We start from the raw sequence: 18182 nt of genomic DNA on the forward strand, positions 1-18182 counted from the left end.
CTTTAGGGCGCAAGCAACTCCCCTCCCCCTTGCAGTCTTTCCAATTCACGATACAAAAAGACGGACAGGACAGGTTGCCTGACTTTCCGTCACTGCCACCCTTTGCCATCCTTACCCGTAGAAAGCCCTTTCATCATCCCCAAACCCTAATCTTTTCCCTTTCCTTCCCAGCCCCCAAACCCTGCCCTCTGTACCTTTCTCACCACCCGCTTCCCTTCTCCTGTCATCCCCCTACCACCCGGGAAAAAAAGAGATTGCCCCCTCCTTCCACTAGCCCACCCTCCCACCCAAAGAACAACTTCTTCTGCGCAGCTTGTTTTCTAGGCAGCAGCGCTATTGTGATGTCATCGGGGGGCATTGTGACAAGCCGCCAGTGTTCCGTCTCTTCATGTTGTGCACTGTTCAAACCGAAAATACATCAACAGGCAGGCTACAGAAAAGCTTACTAACAAAGGTTAGAGAGGGGCTTTCTCAGAGGGCTTTTTACAGTTTGTCTATTCCCAATTAGCCGGTTTAGTATACTTAATGAAAGTACTAATTCTTTCATAGGCCGCCCATTCTTAGTATTTGACGTTCAGGTAACAACAGGTAACTTTATTTGGAGTGGAAGCAGAGAGATAACACCAGATGCCAATTGTAGATCCTCTCACACCTGTGGTCACTGCAGCATCTGACTCCACTTTGTCCAAAAGGGATCTATTCCATTCAATTACACATGATCTAGATTAGACTGACAACAAGATACTGCACGGGACATAGCAGAGTTGGTGAAGTTGAGTGGTGATGAGTTTGCTATTTGGATGAATAAAGCAAGTAAAAAGTGTGTTAGATAAAAATTCATTTCAATTCGCTAATCGGGCTAATATGAATCAGGTGAATCGAGTTCTGCTTTTGGAAACTGGGTTAAGAAGGGGTGCACCGTTCCTGGAGGTACTGCAATACCAGGTCAATGCGTGGAGTGGACAGAGCAAGCTCTTTTTCCATCTCCCTGTTCTAAAAATCCATTTAATATATGGTCCCCAGATAGGGGACGTATCAGATATTAAACTGATAAGAACAGATACTACACTTGATCTTAGCCAAAAGGCCGAGAAGCGATAACCAGAATTGGTTTGGGCCTCGAGTGGCACCCTGGCCTATGCCGGACACATCTTAGGGAGAGAGAGCGAGAGGGAGACAAACCCACGCCTACACAAGACATTTTGTCACCCAAGCCAACCCTTGAAAAGGCTGCTTTGCAGAGCAAAAACAAGAAGAATGGTGCGTTTTGCAGCCGCCGCCCACTGCAATGAATCTGAATAACTCCTCCTTTAGGGCGCAAGCAACTCCCCTCCCCCTTGCAGTCTTTCCAATTCACGATACAAAAAGACGGACAGGACAGGTTGCCTGACTTTCCGTCACTGCCACCCTTTGCCATCCTTACCCGTAGAAAGCCCTTTCATCATCCCCAAACCCTAATCTTTTCCCTTTCCTTCCCAGCCCCCAAACCCTGCCCTCTGTACCTTTCTCACCACCCGCTTCCCTTCTCCTGTCATCCCCCTACCACCCGGGAAAAAAAGAGATTGCCCCCTCCTTCCACTAGCCCACCCTCCCACCCAAAGAACAACTTCTTCTGCGCAGCTTGTTTTCTAGGCAGCAGCGCTATTGTGATGTCATCGGGGGGCATTGTGACAAGCCGCCAGTGTTCCGTCTCTTCATGTTGTGCACTGTTCAAACCGAAAATACATCAACAGGCAGGCTACAGAAAAGCTTACTAACAAAGGTTAGAGAGGGGCTTTCTCAGAGGGCTTTTTACAGTTTGTCTATTCCCAATTAGCCGGTTTAGTATACTTAATGAAAGTACTAATTCTTTCATAGGCCGCCCATTCTTAGTATTTGACGTTCAGGTAACAACAGGTAACTTTATTTGGAGTGGAAGCAGAGAGATAACACCAGATGCCAATTGTAGATCCTCTCACACCTGTGGTCACTGCAGCATCTGACTCCACTTTGTCCAAAAGGGATCTATTCCATTCAATTACACATGATCTAGATTAGACTGACAACAAGATACTGCACGGGACATAGCAGAGTTGGTGAAGTTGAGTGGTGATGAGTTTGCTATTTGGATGAATAAAGCAAGTAAAAAGTGTGTTAGATAAAAATTCATTTCAATTCGCTAATCGGGCTAATATGAATCAGGTGAATCGAGTTCTGCTTTTGGAAACTGGGTTAAGAAGGGGTGCACCGTTCCTGGAGGTACTGCAATACCAGGTCAATGCGTGGAGTGGACAGAGCAAGCTCTTTTTCCATCTCCCTGTTCTAAAAATCCATTTAATATATGGTCCCCAGATAGGGGACGTATCAGATATTAAACTGATAAGAACAGATACTACACTTGATCTTAGCCAAAAGGCCGAGAAGCGATAACCAGAATTGGTTTGGGCCTCGAGTGGCACCCTGGCCTATGCCGGACACATCTTAGGGAGAGAGAGCGAGAGGGAGACAAACCCACGCCTACACAAGACATTTTGTCACCCAAGCCAACCCTTGAAAAGGCTGCTTTGCAGAGCAAAAACAAGAAGAATGGTGCGTTTTGCAGCCGCCGCCCACTGCAATGAATCTGAATAACTCCTCCTTTAGGGCGCAAGCAACTCCCCTCCCCCTTGCAGTCTTTCCAATTCACGATACAAAAAGACGGACAGGACAGGTTGCCTGACTTTCCGTCACTGCCACCCTTTGCCATCCTTACCCGTAGAAAGCCCTTTCATCATCCCCAAACCCTAATCTTTTCCCTTTCCTTCCCAGCCCCCAAACCCTGCCCTCTGTACCTTTCTCACCACCCGCTTCCCTTCTCCTGTCATCCCCCTACCACCCGGGAAAAAAAGAGATTGCCCCCTCCTTCCACTAGCCCACCCTCCCACCCAAAGAACAACTTCTTCTGCGCAGCTTGTTTTCTAGGCAGCAGCGCTATTGTGATGTCATCGGGGGGCATTGTGACAAGCCGCCAGTGTTCCGTCTCTTCATGTTGTGCACTGTTCAAACCGAAAATACATCAACAGGCAGGCTACAGAAACTTACTAACAAAGGTTAGAGAGGGGCTTTCTCAGAGGGCTTTTTACAGTTTGTCTATTCCCAATTAGCCGGTTTAGTATACTTAATGAAAGTACTAATTCTTTCATAGGCCGCCCATTCTTAGTATTTGACGTTCAGGTAACAACAGGTAACTTTATTTGGAGTGGAAGCAGAGAGATAACACCAGATGCCAATTGTAGATCCTCTCACACCTGTGGTCACTGCAGCATCTGACTCCACTTTGTCCAAAAGGGATCTATTCCATTCAATTACACATGATCTAGATTAGACTGACAACAAGATACTGCACGGGACATAGCAGAGTTGGTGAAGTTGAGTGGTGATGAGTTTGCTATTTGGATGAATAAAGCAAGTAAAAAGTGTGTTAGATAAAAATTCATTTCAATTCGCTAATCGGGCTAATATGAATCAGGTGAATCGAGTTCTGCTTTTGGAAACTGGGTTAAGAAGGGGTGCACCGTTCCTGGAGGTACTGCAATACCAGGTCAATGCGTGGAGTGGACAGAGCAAGCTCTTTTTCCATCTCCCTGTTCTAAAAATCCATTTAATATATGGTCCCCAGATAGGGGACGTATCAGATATTAAACTGATAAGAACAGATACTACACTTGATCTTAGCCAAAAGGCCGAGAAGCGATAACCAGAATTGGTTTGGGCCTCGAGTGGCACCCTGGCCTATGCCGGACACATCTTAGGGAGAGAGAGCGAGAGGGAGACAAACCCACGCCTACACAAGACATTTTGTCACCCAAGCCAACCCTTGAAAAGGCTGCTTTGCAGAGCAAAAACAAGAAGAATGGTGCGTTTTGCAGCCGCCGCCCACTGCAATGAATCTGAATAACTCCTCCTTTAGGGCGCAAGCAACTCCCCTCCCCCTTGCAGTCTTTCCAATTCACGATACAAAAAGACGGACAGGACAGGTTGCCTGACTTTCCGTCACTGCCACCCTTTGCCATCCTTACCCGTAGAAAGCCCTTTCATCATCCCCAAACCCTAATCTTTTCCCTTTCCTTCCCAGCCCCCAAACCCTGCCCTCTGTACCTTTCTCACCACCCGCTTCCCTTCTCCTGTCATCCCCCTACCACCCGGGAAAAAAAGAGATTGCCCCCTCCTTCCACTAGCCCACCCTCCCACCCAAAGAACAACTTCTTCTGCGCAGCTTGTTTTCTAGGCAGCAGCGCTATTGTGATGTCATCGGGGGGCATTGTGACAAGCCGCCAGTGTTCCGTCTCTTCATGTTGTGCACTGTTCAAACCGAAAATACATCAACAGGCAGGCTACAGAAAAGCTTACTAACAAAGGTTAGAGAGGGCCTTTCTCAGAGGGCTTTTTACAGTTTGTCTATTCCCAATTAGCCGGTTTAGTATACTTAATGAAAGTACTAATTCTTTCATAGGCCGCCCATTCTTAGTATTTGACGTTCAGGTAACAACAGGTAACTTTATTTGGAGTGGAAGCAGAGAGATAACACCAGATGCCAATTGTAGATCCTCTCACACCTGTGGTCACTGCAGCATCTGACTTCACTTTGTCCAAAAGGGATCTATTCCATTCAATTACACATGATCTAGATTAGACTGACAACAAGATACTGCACGGGACATAGCAGAGTTGGTGAAGTTGAGTGGTGATGAGTTTGCTATTTGGATGAATAAAGCAAGTAAAAAGTGTGTTAGATAAAAATTCATTTCAATTCGCTAATCGGGCTAATATGAATCAGGTGAATCGAGTTCTGCTTTTGGAAACTGGGTTAAGAAGGGGTGCACCGTTCCTGGAGGTACTGCAATACCAGGTCAATGCGTGGAGTGGACAGAGCAAGCTCTTTTTCCATCTCCCTGTTCTAAAAATCCATTTAATATATGGTCCCCAGATAGGGGACGTATCAGATATTAAACTGATAAGAACAGATACTACACTTGATCTTAGCCAAAAGGCCGAGAAGCGATAACCAGAATTGGTTTGGGCCTCGAGTGGCACCCTGGCCTATGCCGGACACATCTTAGGGAGAGAGAGCGAGAGGGAGACAAACCCACGCCTACACAAGACATTTTGTCACCCAAGCCAACCCTTGAAAAGGCTGCTTTGCAGAGCAAAAACAAGAAGAATGGTGCGTTTTGCAGCCGCCGCCCACTGCAATGAATCTGAATAACTCCTCCTTTAGGGCGCAAGCAACTCCCCTCCCCCTTGCAGTCTTTCCAATTCACGATACAAAAAGACGGACAGGACAGGTTGCCTGACTTTCCGTCACTGCCACCCTTTGCCATCCTTACCCGTAGAAAGCCCTTTCATCATCCCCAAACCCTAATCTTTTCCCTTTCCTTCCCAGCCCCCAAACCCTGCCCTCTGTACCTTTCTCACCACCCGCTTCCCTTCTCCTGTCATCCCCCTACCACCCGGGAAAAAAAGAGATTGCCCCCTCCTTCCACTAGCCCACCCTCCCACCCAAAGAACAACTTCTTCTGCGCAGCTTGTTTTCTAGGCAGCAGCGCTATTGTGATGTCATCGGGGGGCATTGTGACAAGCCGCCAGTGTTCCGTCTCTTCATGTTGTGCACTGTTCAAACCGAAAATACATCAACAGGCAGGCTACAGAAAAGCTTACTAACAAAGGTTAGAGAGGGGCTTTCTCAGAGGGCTTTTTACAGTTTGTCTATTCCCAATTAGCCGGTTTAGTATACTTAATGAAAGTACTAATTCTTTCATAGGCCGCCCATTCTTAGTATTTGACGTTCAGGTAACAACAGGTAACTTTATTTGGAGTGGAAGCAGAGAGATAACACCAGATGCCAATTGTAGATCCTCTCACACCTGTGGTCACTGCAGCATCTGACTCCACTTTGTCCAAAAGGGATCTATTCCATTCAATTACACATGATCTAGATTAGACTGACAACAAGATACTGCACGGGACATAGCAGAGTTGGTGAAGTTGAGTGGTGATGAGTTTGCTATTTGGATGAATAAAGCAAGTAAAAAGTGTGTTAGATAAAAATTCATTTCAATTCGCTAATCGGGCTAATATGAATCAGGTGAATCGAGTTCTGCTTTTGGAAACTGGGTTAAGAAGGGGTGCACCGTTCCTGGAGGTACTGCAATACCAGGTCAATGCGTGGAGTGGACAGAGCAAGCTCTTTTTCCATCTCCCTGTTCTAAAAATCCATTTAATATATGGTCCCCAGATAGGGGACGTATCAGATATTAAACTGATAAGAACAGATTTTTTTTTTTTTTTTTTTTTTTTTTTTGAAGGATGAGTTTGAAAATAAAAAAGTGACCGCCTCTCGTTGCCCAGGTAACTGTCCGTCACAAGAGGGCTATGACATCCTACGATGCACACTCCCCCAAGGCCAGCAGTTGTGCAATACCCTGGCACCTTTCAGCACCAACCAAGGTAGTACCCTCCCAAACTACACTTGATCTTAGCCAAAAGGCCGAGAAGCGATAACCAGAATTGGTTTGGGCCTCGAGTGGCACCCTGGCCTATGCCGGACACATCTTAGGGAGAGAGAGCGAGAGGGAGACAAACCCACGCCTACACAAGACATTTTGTCACCCAAGCCAACCCTTGAAAAGGCTGCTTTGCAGAGCAAAAACAAGAAGAATGGTGCGTTTTGCAGCCGCCGCCCACTGCAATGAATCTGAATAACTCCTCCTTTAGGGCGCAAGCAACTCCCCTCCCCCTTGCAGTCTTTCCAATTCACGATACAAAAAGACGGACAGGACAGGTTGCCTGACTTTCCGTCACTGCCACCCTTTGCCATCCTTACCCGTAGAAAGCCCTTTCATCATCCCCAAACCCTAATCTTTTCCCTTTCCTTCCCAGCCCCCAAACCCTGCCCTCTGTACCTTTCTCACCACCCGCTTCCCTTCTCCTGTCATCCCCCTACCACCCGGGAAAAAAAGAGATTGCCCCCTCCTTCCACTAGCCCACCCTCCCACCCAAAGAACAACTTCTTCTGCGCAGCTTGTTTTCTAGGCAGCAGCGCTATTGTGATGTCATCGGGGGGCATTGTGACAAGCCGCCAGTGTTCCGTCTCTTCATGTTGTGCACTGTTCAAACCGAAAATACATCAACAGGCAGGCTACAGAAAAGCTTACTAACAAAGGTTAGAGAGGGGCTTTCTCAGAGGGCTTTTTACAGTTTGTCTATTCCCAATTAGCCGGTTTAGTATACTTAATGAAAGTACTAATTCTTTCATAGGCCGCCCATTCTTAGTATTTGACGTTCAGGTAACAACAGGTAACTTTATTTGGAGTGGAAGCAGAGAGATAACACCAGATGCCAATTGTAGATCCTCTCACACCTGTGGTCACTGCAGCATCTGACTCCACTTTGTCCAAAAGGGATCTATTCCATTCAATTACACATGATCTAGATTAGACTGACAACAAGATACTGCACGGGACATAGCAGAGTTGGTGAAGTTGAGTGGTGATGAGTTTGCTATTTGGATGAATAAAGCAAGTAAAAAGTGTGTTAGATAAAAATTCATTTCAATTCGCTAATCGGGCTAATATGAATCAGGTGAATCGAGTTCTGCTTTTGGAAACTGGGTTAAGAAGGGGTGCACCGTTCCTGGAGGTACTGCAATACCAGGTCAATGCGTGGAGTGGACAGAGCAAGCTCTTTTTCCATCTCCCTGTTCTAAAAATCCATTTAATATATGGTCCCCAGATAGGGGACGTATCAGATATTAAACTGATAAGAACAGATTTTTTGATTTAACAGCATCTTTATTATCATGCACTACTCACAAAAAGGTAACAAACCGTGTACAGTGCCGCAGCCCCGTACACACAGAACTATACAATCCTTCTTACATAGCCATAGAGTACGACGCACTAAACTATACATCACACTCCTATGCTTATCCATAACACTCAAGCTGAAAGAAAAAAGTTAGACAATAAATAACGACGAACCGGCGATTGGGGGATGGGGGTAGGGGAAAAGGGGGATAGGGTGGGGAAATCACAGGCCCGAAGCTTTATTGAAACACGCACATAACGGGAAAAGGAGGGAGGGGGCATGGAAGAGGTCTAAACCTCCTCCTCGGCGCTGTCGTCCGGACTGTCCATGATGGAATAGTCTCTGAGCAGGCTGTGGATCAGCCTGCGGCAATCCTGGATAGACATCCTCTCCCTCTTCAAGATGAGCCGGTTCCTGGCGACCCAAATAGCGTCCTTAAAGCAGTTCATAAGGCGCCAAGCCTCCTGGATGGCTCCAACGGTGTGAGTCCCAGGGAAGAGTCCATAAAGTACGGAATGGTACGATAGGCTCCCTCTGGGGACGGAGTTCCTCAGGTCATCCTCCAGGGCAACCAACAGGCGCTGTGCGAAACGGCAGTCCCAAAAGGCGTGCAGCGATGTTTCCTCCACGAAGGGGCACCTTGGGCAGTACCGGGTTTTGCACAGGTTCCGGGCGTGCATGAATGACCGGACGGGCAGTCCGCCCTGTATCGCCATCCATGACAAGTCCTTGTGCCCGTTGGTCAATCCAGCCGATGACACGTTTGTCCAAACAGTCTCCAGTGTGTCGTGATGAAGTCCTGGAATGTTCTCCATTTCGTCCTTGGCTCTGATGAGTTTGTGGATAGTCTTTGGCTTCCACAAATCAGGCTTGAGTCCCTCCAGTTGGTGTTCCCTCACAAACCGAACCACGTCTCCGTAGAACCATGGCGCCGTCCAGTTGTAGGGGAAGGAGCTGTCCCACTTGTCCCAGCCTAACCGTCTCCAAAGGGGGAGCAGGAAGAAGCGAGACATGGACCCACCCGCGGAACCTCTCTTGACTCGCAGAGTTCGGCGAACGCAGTCACATACGAAGGAGGATCGCAGGAGGGTGGGGATATCGGGTACGCCCTTCCCACCCTTGCGAGGATCCTTGTACATGATGCTCCGCTTTACTCTGTCCATCTTGGATCCCCAGACAAAACGAAACACCGTCCTGGTAATGGCCCTGCACACGGTGGCAAGGGGGGGCCAGGCCTGGGCCGTGTACTGCAGCACGGGCAGTACCTCGTTACGCAGGACCAGTGCTTTGCCCTCACAGGTGAGGCGTCTGAGGCTCCACAGACCGATCCGTTGGGTGATCTTGGTCAAGCGTTCCTCCCAGGACTTGAGGGCTGCTCCTTCCTTCCCGAACCAGACTCCAAGAACCTTGATGAAATCCGGCTGGATGCTGAAAGGGAAGGGGGCGGAAGAGGCCGGCTGCCAGTCCCCGAAGAGCATGGCTTCCGACTTCCCGCAGTTGACTTTGGCTCCCGAAGCCCGTCCGAAGGTCTCACAGGCCTGGACGAGGGTGTCGACTGAGCGCCGGTCCGCGCAGAAGACGGTCACGTCGTCCATGTAGAGCGAGCACTTGACCTCGAAGCGTTCTGGTCCTGGTGCGGTGATCCCTCTGATCTCTCCATTCCGCCGGATAGCCTCTGCAAAGAGTTCTATAACACAAACAAAAAGAAGAGGTGACAGAGGACAGCCTTGTCTGACCCCTGAGAGGACCGGGAAGGGGTCAGTCTTCCAGCCGTTCACCAACACCGAGCTGTGAATATCAAAATACATTAGTTGGACATACAAGCAAAACATGTTACCCAAACCTAACCTGTGCAGAGCTTTGCCCAGGAACTCATGGGAAACACGGTCGAAGGCCTTTTCCTGATCCAACGAGATCAGGGCTGCGTGCACCCGGCGGGCTTTGATGTACTCGACCGTGTCCCGCATGAGAGCCAGGCTGTCTGCGATGCGACGTCCGGGGATGCCGCAGGTCTGATCCGGGTGGATGATCCGTCCGATAACAGTCTTCAATCTCGTTGCCATCGTCTTGGCCAGGATCTTGTAGTCGACGTTCAGAAGGGTGATGGGACGCCAATTCTTCAGGTCGCACCTCTCTCCTTTACGCTTGTACAGGATCGTGACCATTCCTTCCCTCAGAGATGGAGGCATTCTGCCCTCCACCACCATCTCCTCATACAGCCCTAACAGGTCCGGACAGATTAGGTCTCCCAGCGCTACATAGAGCTCTGCTGGGAGGCCGTCACTGCCCGGTGTCCTGCCAGAACTAAAGGATTTGGCGGCCGAGAGCAGCTCGTCCACCGTCAGAGGAACATCCATGGCCGCCGCGTCTGCAGGGTCAAGATGGTTAGTGATACCTGACAGGAACTTATCGGCGGCCTCGGGGTCAGTAGTCTTGCGGGCGTAGAGTTCGCTGTAGAAGTCGCTGACGACCTTAATCACGTTCTCTTTCCCGCGTCGCATGTTTCCACTCTCGTCTCGTAGTTCATTCATGGGCGTGTGACCGGCGTGGAGTTTCCTGAAAAAGAACGAGTTACATTTCTCACCCTTCTCCAGGTTCTCCACTTTGGAACGGAAGACAATTCGCTCGGACTCCTCCTCGAAGTGCCTTTTCAGGCTCCTCTTAGTCTCCTCCAGCTCCTCTCTCACGTCCCAGCCGCATCGAAGAAGGTCCTGCAGGGAACGCAGCTCACGCTGGAGTCTCCTGAAGTCCCTCCTCTTCAGACACGCCTGTTGTTGACTCTTTGCCTGAAAGAAGAAACGGAACTCGAGTTTAACGTATTCCCACCAGTCAGAAACAGACTGGAAGCCCGCCTTGTAGGCCCGCCACGTGGAGTAGGCAGCTCTAAGCTCCTCCAGAATCTCACCCTTTTCCAGCAGAGAGCAGTTCAGCTTCCAGGAGCCCGGGCCAATGGGGAAGCCATGGCCCAGCACACCTTGAAAGTGAATGGCTCTGTGGTCAGAGAAGAAGCAGGGGACCATCGAGTGCCCACTCCGCCCAACCGCCCGAGAGGTAAACACAAAGTCAATCCTGGAACGCAGCGAGCCATCGGATCGGCACCATGAATAGTTCACGGATCCGTGTCCGATGGAGCCAACAACGTCCACAAGAGAGGCTTCGGTCACCATCTCAATGAGCAGTTTGGATGTGACGTCCAACTTGGCAGCCGTTCCAGAACTGCGTCCATCCTCCTCAATCGGGCAGTTGAAATCCCCGGCCATCACTACCGTCCTGGCGGTAGCGAGCTGAGGGCGCAGGGCTTGGAGGAGCTCCAGTCGATCGCTCTTCACAGGAGAAGCATACACATTGATGAACCTGACAGGTTCTCCCGCCCAGGTGCCATCCACGAGCAGTAACCTGCCGCAGACGATTTCCTGAACAGAGTCCAATGTGAAGGCGCTTCCCCTGATCAGCACGGCGACCCCCGCGGACCTACAGTCGCCCCCGCCAGACCAGTAGGATGGGCCATGGGTCCACTCCCTGGCCAGATGGTTGAAGGACCTAGAGGAGGGAAGGGAGCATTCCTGCAGGAAAAATACATCACTAGACTGAGTGTTAAGGAACGCAAAAATTGTCTGACGTCGGAACTTGTCTCTGATGCTCCTAACATTAATGGAAAAGATGTTAATGTTAGCAGTCATTGGAGGAAAGAGAAAGTTAGAGCAGGCGGTGTGCCTTAGTTACCACTCCGGTCGGGCGGTTCTTCCTCTTTGGCACCTGCTGGTAAGGGTATCTCCAGCAGACCCTCTTCTGCTAGCTGATCAAGCAGGGATGGTGCCTCAGTGGCTTCCGACTCCTCCATTTCTTCTTCGGCCACAAGGGACTCCACCATCTGCTCCAACACGTCCGGTTCTGGGAGGAGGCCATCCTCCTCTTCCTGGGGTGGGTTAAGGTCCACAATGAACAGCTTGGAAGGTTCTGCGACAGGACTATCTTCCACCTTCCTTTTCCTTTGGCCTGTACCTGAGGAGACAAGAGCTGGAAAATCCTCCTCGGTGAAAAGTGCAAGAGTGCTGAGGCCCTCTGCTCTCATGGTCTGGGGAGGGAGAGTGGGCTTTGGGGGGGGGGTGAGGAGGCCAACTGAGGAGTAGGGAAATGAGGTGGAGGTAGTGGAATCCTCAGTAGGGTTGGCCAGGGGGGGAGGGGTTTGGACAGGGGTGACAGGGGGGGGGACCAGGGAGGGGGCAACAGTTTTCTTACCCTTCTTTTCCCTGGACTCCGTGGCTGCTGGGGCATCGGCTGGAGCCACGGTCGCCGGGTTCTTGGCCGCCTTGTCCTTGGCCTCTGTGGCCTTGGTCGTAGCTGCCTTGGTCGACGAAGCTGTGACTACCCGATACTGGGTCGCCGCGGCAACCCTTGCCCAGGATTTCTCCCGCTGCGGGCAGTCCTTGTAAAGGTGGTCCGCCTGTCCACATAGGTTGCAAGTCTTCTTCTTTGGGCAGTCCTTGGAGCTGTGTCCTGTCACCCGGCAAACCCTGCAGGCGTCCTCCTTGCAGGTCTTCATCGAATGCCCTTTCCCGCCACATTTCCTGCAGTTGTGTGGCATGTCCGGGTAGTAGATGAGACCAAAGGAGTTTCCCAGAGAGAATGTCGGGGGCAGGTGCTGGAGACCATCCTCGGATGCTGGTTCCCTGTAGAGTCGAACGGTTACTGACCACTTACCCGTCCAGAATCCGTTGCCGTTAAGGATGTGGGATGGCTCCCTCACCACTGTGCAGAGACGTCCCAGGAACGTGGAGATGTCTCTTCCTGGGGTGTGCGGGTTCCGCATGGAGACCGTGATCCTCTTCTCATCCCTCTGTATAGGACAGGATCCTAAAAAAGAATGAAAAGGGGAGTCCGGCATCGCTGCGTTCATCGCCTCCCAGTATCTCCTGCAGGCATTCACCGTGGCAAAGGTTACCAGAAAAATGCCAGTCATGAAGGTCTGGACACTCAGGGTTTCCGCCCTGGAGAAGCCCTGATCCAGAATCATCTTCTTGCAGAACACGTCGCTGGACATGTCCGGCAACCTACCATCCACCGCCTTTAGCTTCAGGGCGACCGTCTGCCGCATCCAAGGCTCCAGGGTTGGAGCCTTTTCAGGCGGCGTCCGGGCTCCCTCCGGCTGGCTGGCGTCGGAGGTAGGGGCCTCTTGGGCCGAAGAAGCCTCTGGATGAGCCTTCCTGGAGGTCCCTGGGTCCTGAGCCTTCTTGGCTGCCTTCTCTGGCTTGCTTGCCATGGCTGGTTCCTGCTTGAGTTCCCGGAGCTGGATCTTGGATTCTTCTCCGGGTGTCTTCTCCCGCTGTGTTCCTCCTCGAAGTTCCTCTGGTCTCCCCAAGTCTTCTCCGAGCCTTCGTCTTCTTGCTTCTTTCTGCCAAGCTCTTCTTCCGTCCGATCTCCCTCTTCCGGTCTCGGCTGGGCTTTGGAGCTCGTCTCCCTGATCGTATCTCGTCAAGTGTAGCTAGCTCAGTTTGTTCTGATAAGAACAGATACTACACTTGATCTTAGCCAAAAGGCCGAGAAGCGATAACCAGAATTGGTTTGGGCCTCGAGTGGCACCCTGGCCTATGCCGGACACATCTTAGGGAGAGAGAGCGAGAGGGAGACAAACCCACGCCTACACAAGACATTTTGTCACCCAAGCCAACCCTTGAAAAGGCTGCTTTGCAGAGCAAAAACAAGAAGAATGGTGCGTTTTGCAGCCGCCGCCCACTGCAATGAATCTGAATAACTCCTCCTTTAGGGCGCAAGCAACTCCCCTCCCCCTTGCAGTCTTTCCAATTCACGATACAAAAAGACGGACAGGACAGGTTGCCTGACTTTCCGTCACTGCCACCCTTTGCCATCCTTACCCGTAGAAAGCCCTTTCATCATCCCCAAACCCTAATCTTTTCCCTTTCCTTCCCAGCCCCCAAACCCTGCCCTCTGTACCTTTCTCACCACCCGCTTCCCTTCTCCTGTCATCCCCCTACCACCCGGGAAAAAAAGAGATTGCCCCCTCCTTCCACTAGCCCACCCTCCCACCCAAAGAACAACTTCTTCTGCGCAGCTTGTTTTCTAGGCAGCAGCGCTATTGTGATGTCATCGGGGGGCATTGTGACAAGCCGCCAGTGTTCCGTCTCTTCATGTTGTGCACTGTTCAAACCGAAAATACATCAACAGGCAGGCTACAGAAAAGCTTACTAACAAAGGTTAGAGAGGGGCTTTCTCAGAGGGCTTTTTACAGTTTGTCTATTCCCAATTAGCCGGTTTAGTATACTTAATGAAAGTACTAATTCTTTCATAGGCCGCCCATTCTTAGTATTTGACGTTCAGGTAACAACAGGTAACTTTATTTGGAGTGGAAGCAGAGAGATAACACCAGATGCCAATTGTAGATCCTCTCACACCTGTGGTCACTGCAGCATCTGACTCCACTTTGTCCAAAAGGGATCTATTCCATTCAATTACACATGATCTAGATTAGACTGACAACAAGATACTGCACGGGACATAGCAGAGTTGGTGAAGTTGAGTGGTGATGAGTTTGCTATTTGGATGAATAAAGCAAGTAAAAAGTGTGTTAGATAAAAATTCATTTCAATTCGCTAATCGGGCTAATATGAATCAGGTGAATCAAGTTCTGCTTTTGGAAACTGGGTTAAGAAGGGGTGCACCGTTCCTGGAGGTACTGCAATACCAGGTCAATGCGTGGAGTGGACAGAGCAAGCTCTTTTTCCATCTCCCTGTTCTAAAAATCCATTTAATATATGGTCCCCAGATAGGGGACGTATCAGATATTAAACTGATAAGAACAGATACTACACTTGATCTTAGCCAAAAGGCCGAGAAGCGATAACCAGAATTGGTTTGGGCCTCGAGTGGCACCCTGGCCTATGCCGGACACATCTTAGGGAGAGAGAGCGAGAGGGAGACAAACCCACGCCTACACAAGACATTTTGTCACCCAAGCCAACCCTTGAAAAGGCTGCTTTGCAGAGCAAAAACAAGAAGAATGGTGCGTTTTGCAGCCGCCGCCCACTGCAATGAATCTGAATAACTCCTCCTTTAGGGCGCAAGCAACTCCCCTCCCCCTTGCAGTCTTTCCAATTCACGATACAAAAAGACGGACAGGACAGGTTGCCTGACTTTCCGTCACTGCCACCCTTTGCCATCCTTACCCGTAGAAAGCCCTTTCATCATCCCCAAACCCTAATCTTTTCCCTTTCCTTCCCAGCCCCCAAACCCTGCCCTCTGTACCTTTCTCACCACCCGCTTCCCTTCTCCTGTCATCCCCCTACCACCCGGGAAAAAAAGAGATTGCCCCCTCCTTCCACTAGCCCACCCTCCCACCCAAAGAACAACTTCTTCTGCGCAGCTTGTTTTCTAGGCAGCAGCGCTATTGTGATGTCATCGGGGGGCATTGTGACAAGCCGCCAGTGTTCCGTCTCTTCATGTTGTGCACTGTTCAAACCGAAAATACATCAACAGGCAGGCTACAGAAAAGCTTACTAACAAAGGTTAGAGAGGGGCTTTCTCAGAGGGCTTTTTACAGTTTGTCTATTCCCAATTAGCCGGTTTAGTATACTTAATGAAAGTACTAATTCTTTCATAGGCCGCCCATTCTTAGTATTTGACGTTCAGGTAACAACAGGTAACTTTATTTGGAGTGGAAGCAGAGAGATAACACCAGATGCCAATTGTAGATCCTCTCACACCTGTGGTCACTGCAGCATCTGACTCCACTTTGTCCAAAAGGGATCTATTCCATTCAATTACACATGATCTAGATTAGACTGACAACAAGATACTGCACGGGACATAGCAGAGTTGGTGAAGTTGAGTGGTGATGAGTTTGCTATTTGGATGAATAAAGCAAGTAAAAAGTGTGTTAGATAAAAATTCATTTCAATTCGCTAATCGGGCTAATATGAATCAGGTGAATCGAGTTCTGCTTTTGGAAACTGGGTTAAGAAGGGGTGCACCGTTCCTGGAGGTACTGCAATACCAGGTCAATGCGTGGAGTGGACAGAGCAAGCTCTTTTTCCATCTCCCTGTTCTAAAAATCCATTTAATATATGGTCCCCAGATAGGGGACGTATCAGATATTAAACTGATAAGAACAGATACTACACTTGATCTTAGCCAAAAGGCCGAGAAGCGATAACCAGAATTGGTTTGGGCCTCGAGTGGCACCCTGGCCTATGCCGGACACATCTTAGGGAGAGAGAGCGAGAGGGAGACAAACCCACGCCTACACAAGACATTTTGTCACCCAAGCCAACCCTTGAAAAGGCTGCTTTGCAGAGCAAAAACAAGAAGAATGGTGCGTTTTGCAGCCGCCGCCCACTGCAATGAATCTGAATAACTCCTCCTTTAGGGCGCAAGCAACTCCCCTCCCCCTTGCAGTCTTTCCAATTCACGATACAAAAAGACGGACAGGACAGGTTGCCTGACTTTCCGTCACTGCCACCCTTTGCCATCCTTACCCGTAGAAAGCCCTTTCATCATCCCCAAACCCTAATCTTTTCCCTTTCCTTCCCAGCCCCCAAACCCTGCCCTCTGTACCTTTCTCACCACCCGCTTCCCTTCTCCTGTCATCCCCCTACCACCCGGGAAAAAAAGAGATTGCCCCCTCCTTCCACTAGCCCACCCTCCCACCCAAAGAACAACTTCTTCTGCGCAGCTTGTTTTCTAGGCAGCAGCGCTATTGTGATGTCATCGGGGGGCATTGTGACAAGCCGCCAGTGTTCCGTCTCTTCATGTTGTGCACTGTTCAAACCGAAAATACATCAACAGGCAGGCTACAGAAAAGCTTACTAACAAAGGTTAGAGAGGGGCTTTCTCAGAGGGCTTTTTACAGTTTGTCTATTCCCAATTAGCCGGTTTAGTATACTTAATGAAAGTACTAATTCTTTCATAGGCCGCCCATTCTTAGTATTTGACGTTCAGGTAACAACAGGTAACTTTATTTGGAGTGGAAGCAGAGAGATAACACCAGATGCCAATTGTAGATCCTCTCACACCTGTGGTCACTGCAGCATCTGACTCCACTTTGTCCAAAAGGGATCTATTCCATTCAATTACACATGATCTAGATTAGACTGACAACAAGATACTGCAGGGGACATAGCAGAGTTGGTGAAGTTGAGTGGTGATGAGTTTGCTATTTGGATGAATAAAGCAAGTAAAAAGTGTGTTAGATAAAAATTCATTTCAATTCGCTAATCGGGCTAATATGAATCAGGTGAATCAAGTTCTGCTTTTGGAAACTGGGTTAAGAAGGGGTGCACCGTTCCTGGAGGTACTGCAATACCAGGTCAATGCGTGGAGTGGACAGAGCAAGCTCTTTTTCCATCTCCCTGTTCTAAAAATCCATTTAATATATGGTCCCCAGATAGGGGACGTATCAGATATTAAACTGATAAGAACAGATACTACACTTGATCTTAGCCAAAAGGCCGAGAAGCGATAACCAGAATTGGTTTGGGCCTCGAGTGGCACCCTGGCCTATGCCGGACACATCTTAGGGAGAGAGAGCGAGAGGGAGACAAACCCACGCCTACACAAGACATTTTGTCACCCAAGCCAACCCTTGAAAAGGCTGCTTTGCAGAGCAAAAACAAGAAGAATGGTGCGTTTTGCAGCCGCCGCCCACTGCAATGAATCTGAATAACTCCTCCTTTAGGGCGCAAGCAACTCCCCTCCCCCTTGCAGTCTTTCCAATTCACGATACAAAAAGACGGACAGGACAGGTTGCCTGACTTTCCGTCACTGCCACCCTTTGCCATCCTTACCCGTAGAAAGCCCTTTCATCATCCCCAAACCCTAATCTTTTCCCTTTCCTTCCCAGCCCCCAAACCCTGCCCTCTGTACCTTTCTCACCACCCGCTTCCCTTCTCCTGTCATCCCCCTACCACCCGGGAAAAAAAGAGATTGCCCCCTCCTTCCACTAGCCCACCCTCCCACCCAAAGAACAACTTCTTCTGCGCAGCTTGTTTTCTAGGCAGCAGCGCTATTGTGATGTCATCGGGGGGCATTGTGACAAGCCGCCAGTGTTCCGTCTCTTCATGTTGTGCACTGTTCAAACCGAAAATACATCAACAGGCAGGCTACAGAAAAGCTTACTAACAAAGGTTAGAGAGGGGCTTTCTCAGAGGGCTTTTTACAGTTTGTCTATTCCCAATTAGCCGGTTTAGTATACTTAATGAAAGTACTAATTCTTTCATAGGCCGCCCATTCTTAGTATTTGACGTTCAGGTAACAACAGGTAACTTTATTTGGAGTGGAAGCAGAGAGATAACACCGGATGCCAATTGTAGATCCTCTCACACCTGTGGTCACTGCAGCATCTGACT

The 18182-nt window shown here is 49.6% G+C and overlaps 7 non-coding genes and 3 pseudogenes across 7 annotated transcripts; all 10 read right to left on the reverse strand.

Annotated features, from left to right (window-relative positions):
• Positions 1 to 908: 908 nt before the first annotated feature.
• Positions 909 to 1099, reverse strand: LOC142288036 (U2 spliceosomal RNA). Its single transcript, XR_012748905.1, has one exon. It is a non-coding gene; the product is annotated as a U2 spliceosomal RNA (small nuclear RNA).
• Positions 1100 to 2216: 1117 nt separating this feature from the next.
• Positions 2217 to 2407, reverse strand: LOC142288038 (U2 spliceosomal RNA). Its single transcript, XR_012748907.1, has one exon. It is a non-coding gene; the product is annotated as a U2 spliceosomal RNA (small nuclear RNA).
• Positions 2408 to 3522: 1115 nt separating this feature from the next.
• On the reverse strand, positions 3523 to 3713 carry LOC142288039 (U2 spliceosomal RNA). Its single transcript, XR_012748908.1, has one exon. It is a non-coding gene; the product is annotated as a U2 spliceosomal RNA (small nuclear RNA).
• A 1117-nt stretch (positions 3714 to 4830) lies between these two features.
• LOC142288040 (U2 spliceosomal RNA) lies at positions 4831 to 5021 on the reverse strand. The gene has a single exon (XR_012748909.1). It is a non-coding gene; the product is annotated as a U2 spliceosomal RNA (small nuclear RNA).
• A 1117-nt stretch (positions 5022 to 6138) lies between these two features.
• On the reverse strand, positions 6139 to 6349 carry LOC142287994 (U2 spliceosomal RNA; annotated as a pseudogene).
• A 1285-nt stretch (positions 6350 to 7634) lies between these two features.
• Positions 7635 to 7839, reverse strand: LOC142287992 (U2 spliceosomal RNA; annotated as a pseudogene).
• Positions 7840 to 13268: 5429 nt separating this feature from the next.
• On the reverse strand, positions 13269 to 13373 carry LOC142287995 (U2 spliceosomal RNA; annotated as a pseudogene).
• Positions 13374 to 14490: 1117 nt separating this feature from the next.
• On the reverse strand, positions 14491 to 14681 carry LOC142288041 (U2 spliceosomal RNA). Its single transcript, XR_012748910.1, has one exon. It is a non-coding gene; the product is annotated as a U2 spliceosomal RNA (small nuclear RNA).
• Positions 14682 to 15798: 1117 nt separating this feature from the next.
• Positions 15799 to 15989, reverse strand: LOC142288042 (U2 spliceosomal RNA). The gene has a single exon (XR_012748911.1). It is a non-coding gene; the product is annotated as a U2 spliceosomal RNA (small nuclear RNA).
• A 1117-nt stretch (positions 15990 to 17106) lies between these two features.
• Positions 17107 to 17297, reverse strand: LOC142287974 (U2 spliceosomal RNA). The gene has a single exon (XR_012748846.1). It is a non-coding gene; the product is annotated as a U2 spliceosomal RNA (small nuclear RNA).
• Positions 17298 to 18182: the final 885 nt, after the last annotated feature.

Source organism: Anomaloglossus baeobatrachus, unplaced genomic scaffold, assembly GCF_048569485.1.
Source record: "Anomaloglossus baeobatrachus isolate aAnoBae1 unplaced genomic scaffold, aAnoBae1.hap1 Scaffold_771, whole genome shotgun sequence".
Classification (NCBI taxonomy): Eukaryota; Metazoa; Chordata; class Amphibia; order Anura; family Aromobatidae; genus Anomaloglossus; species Anomaloglossus baeobatrachus.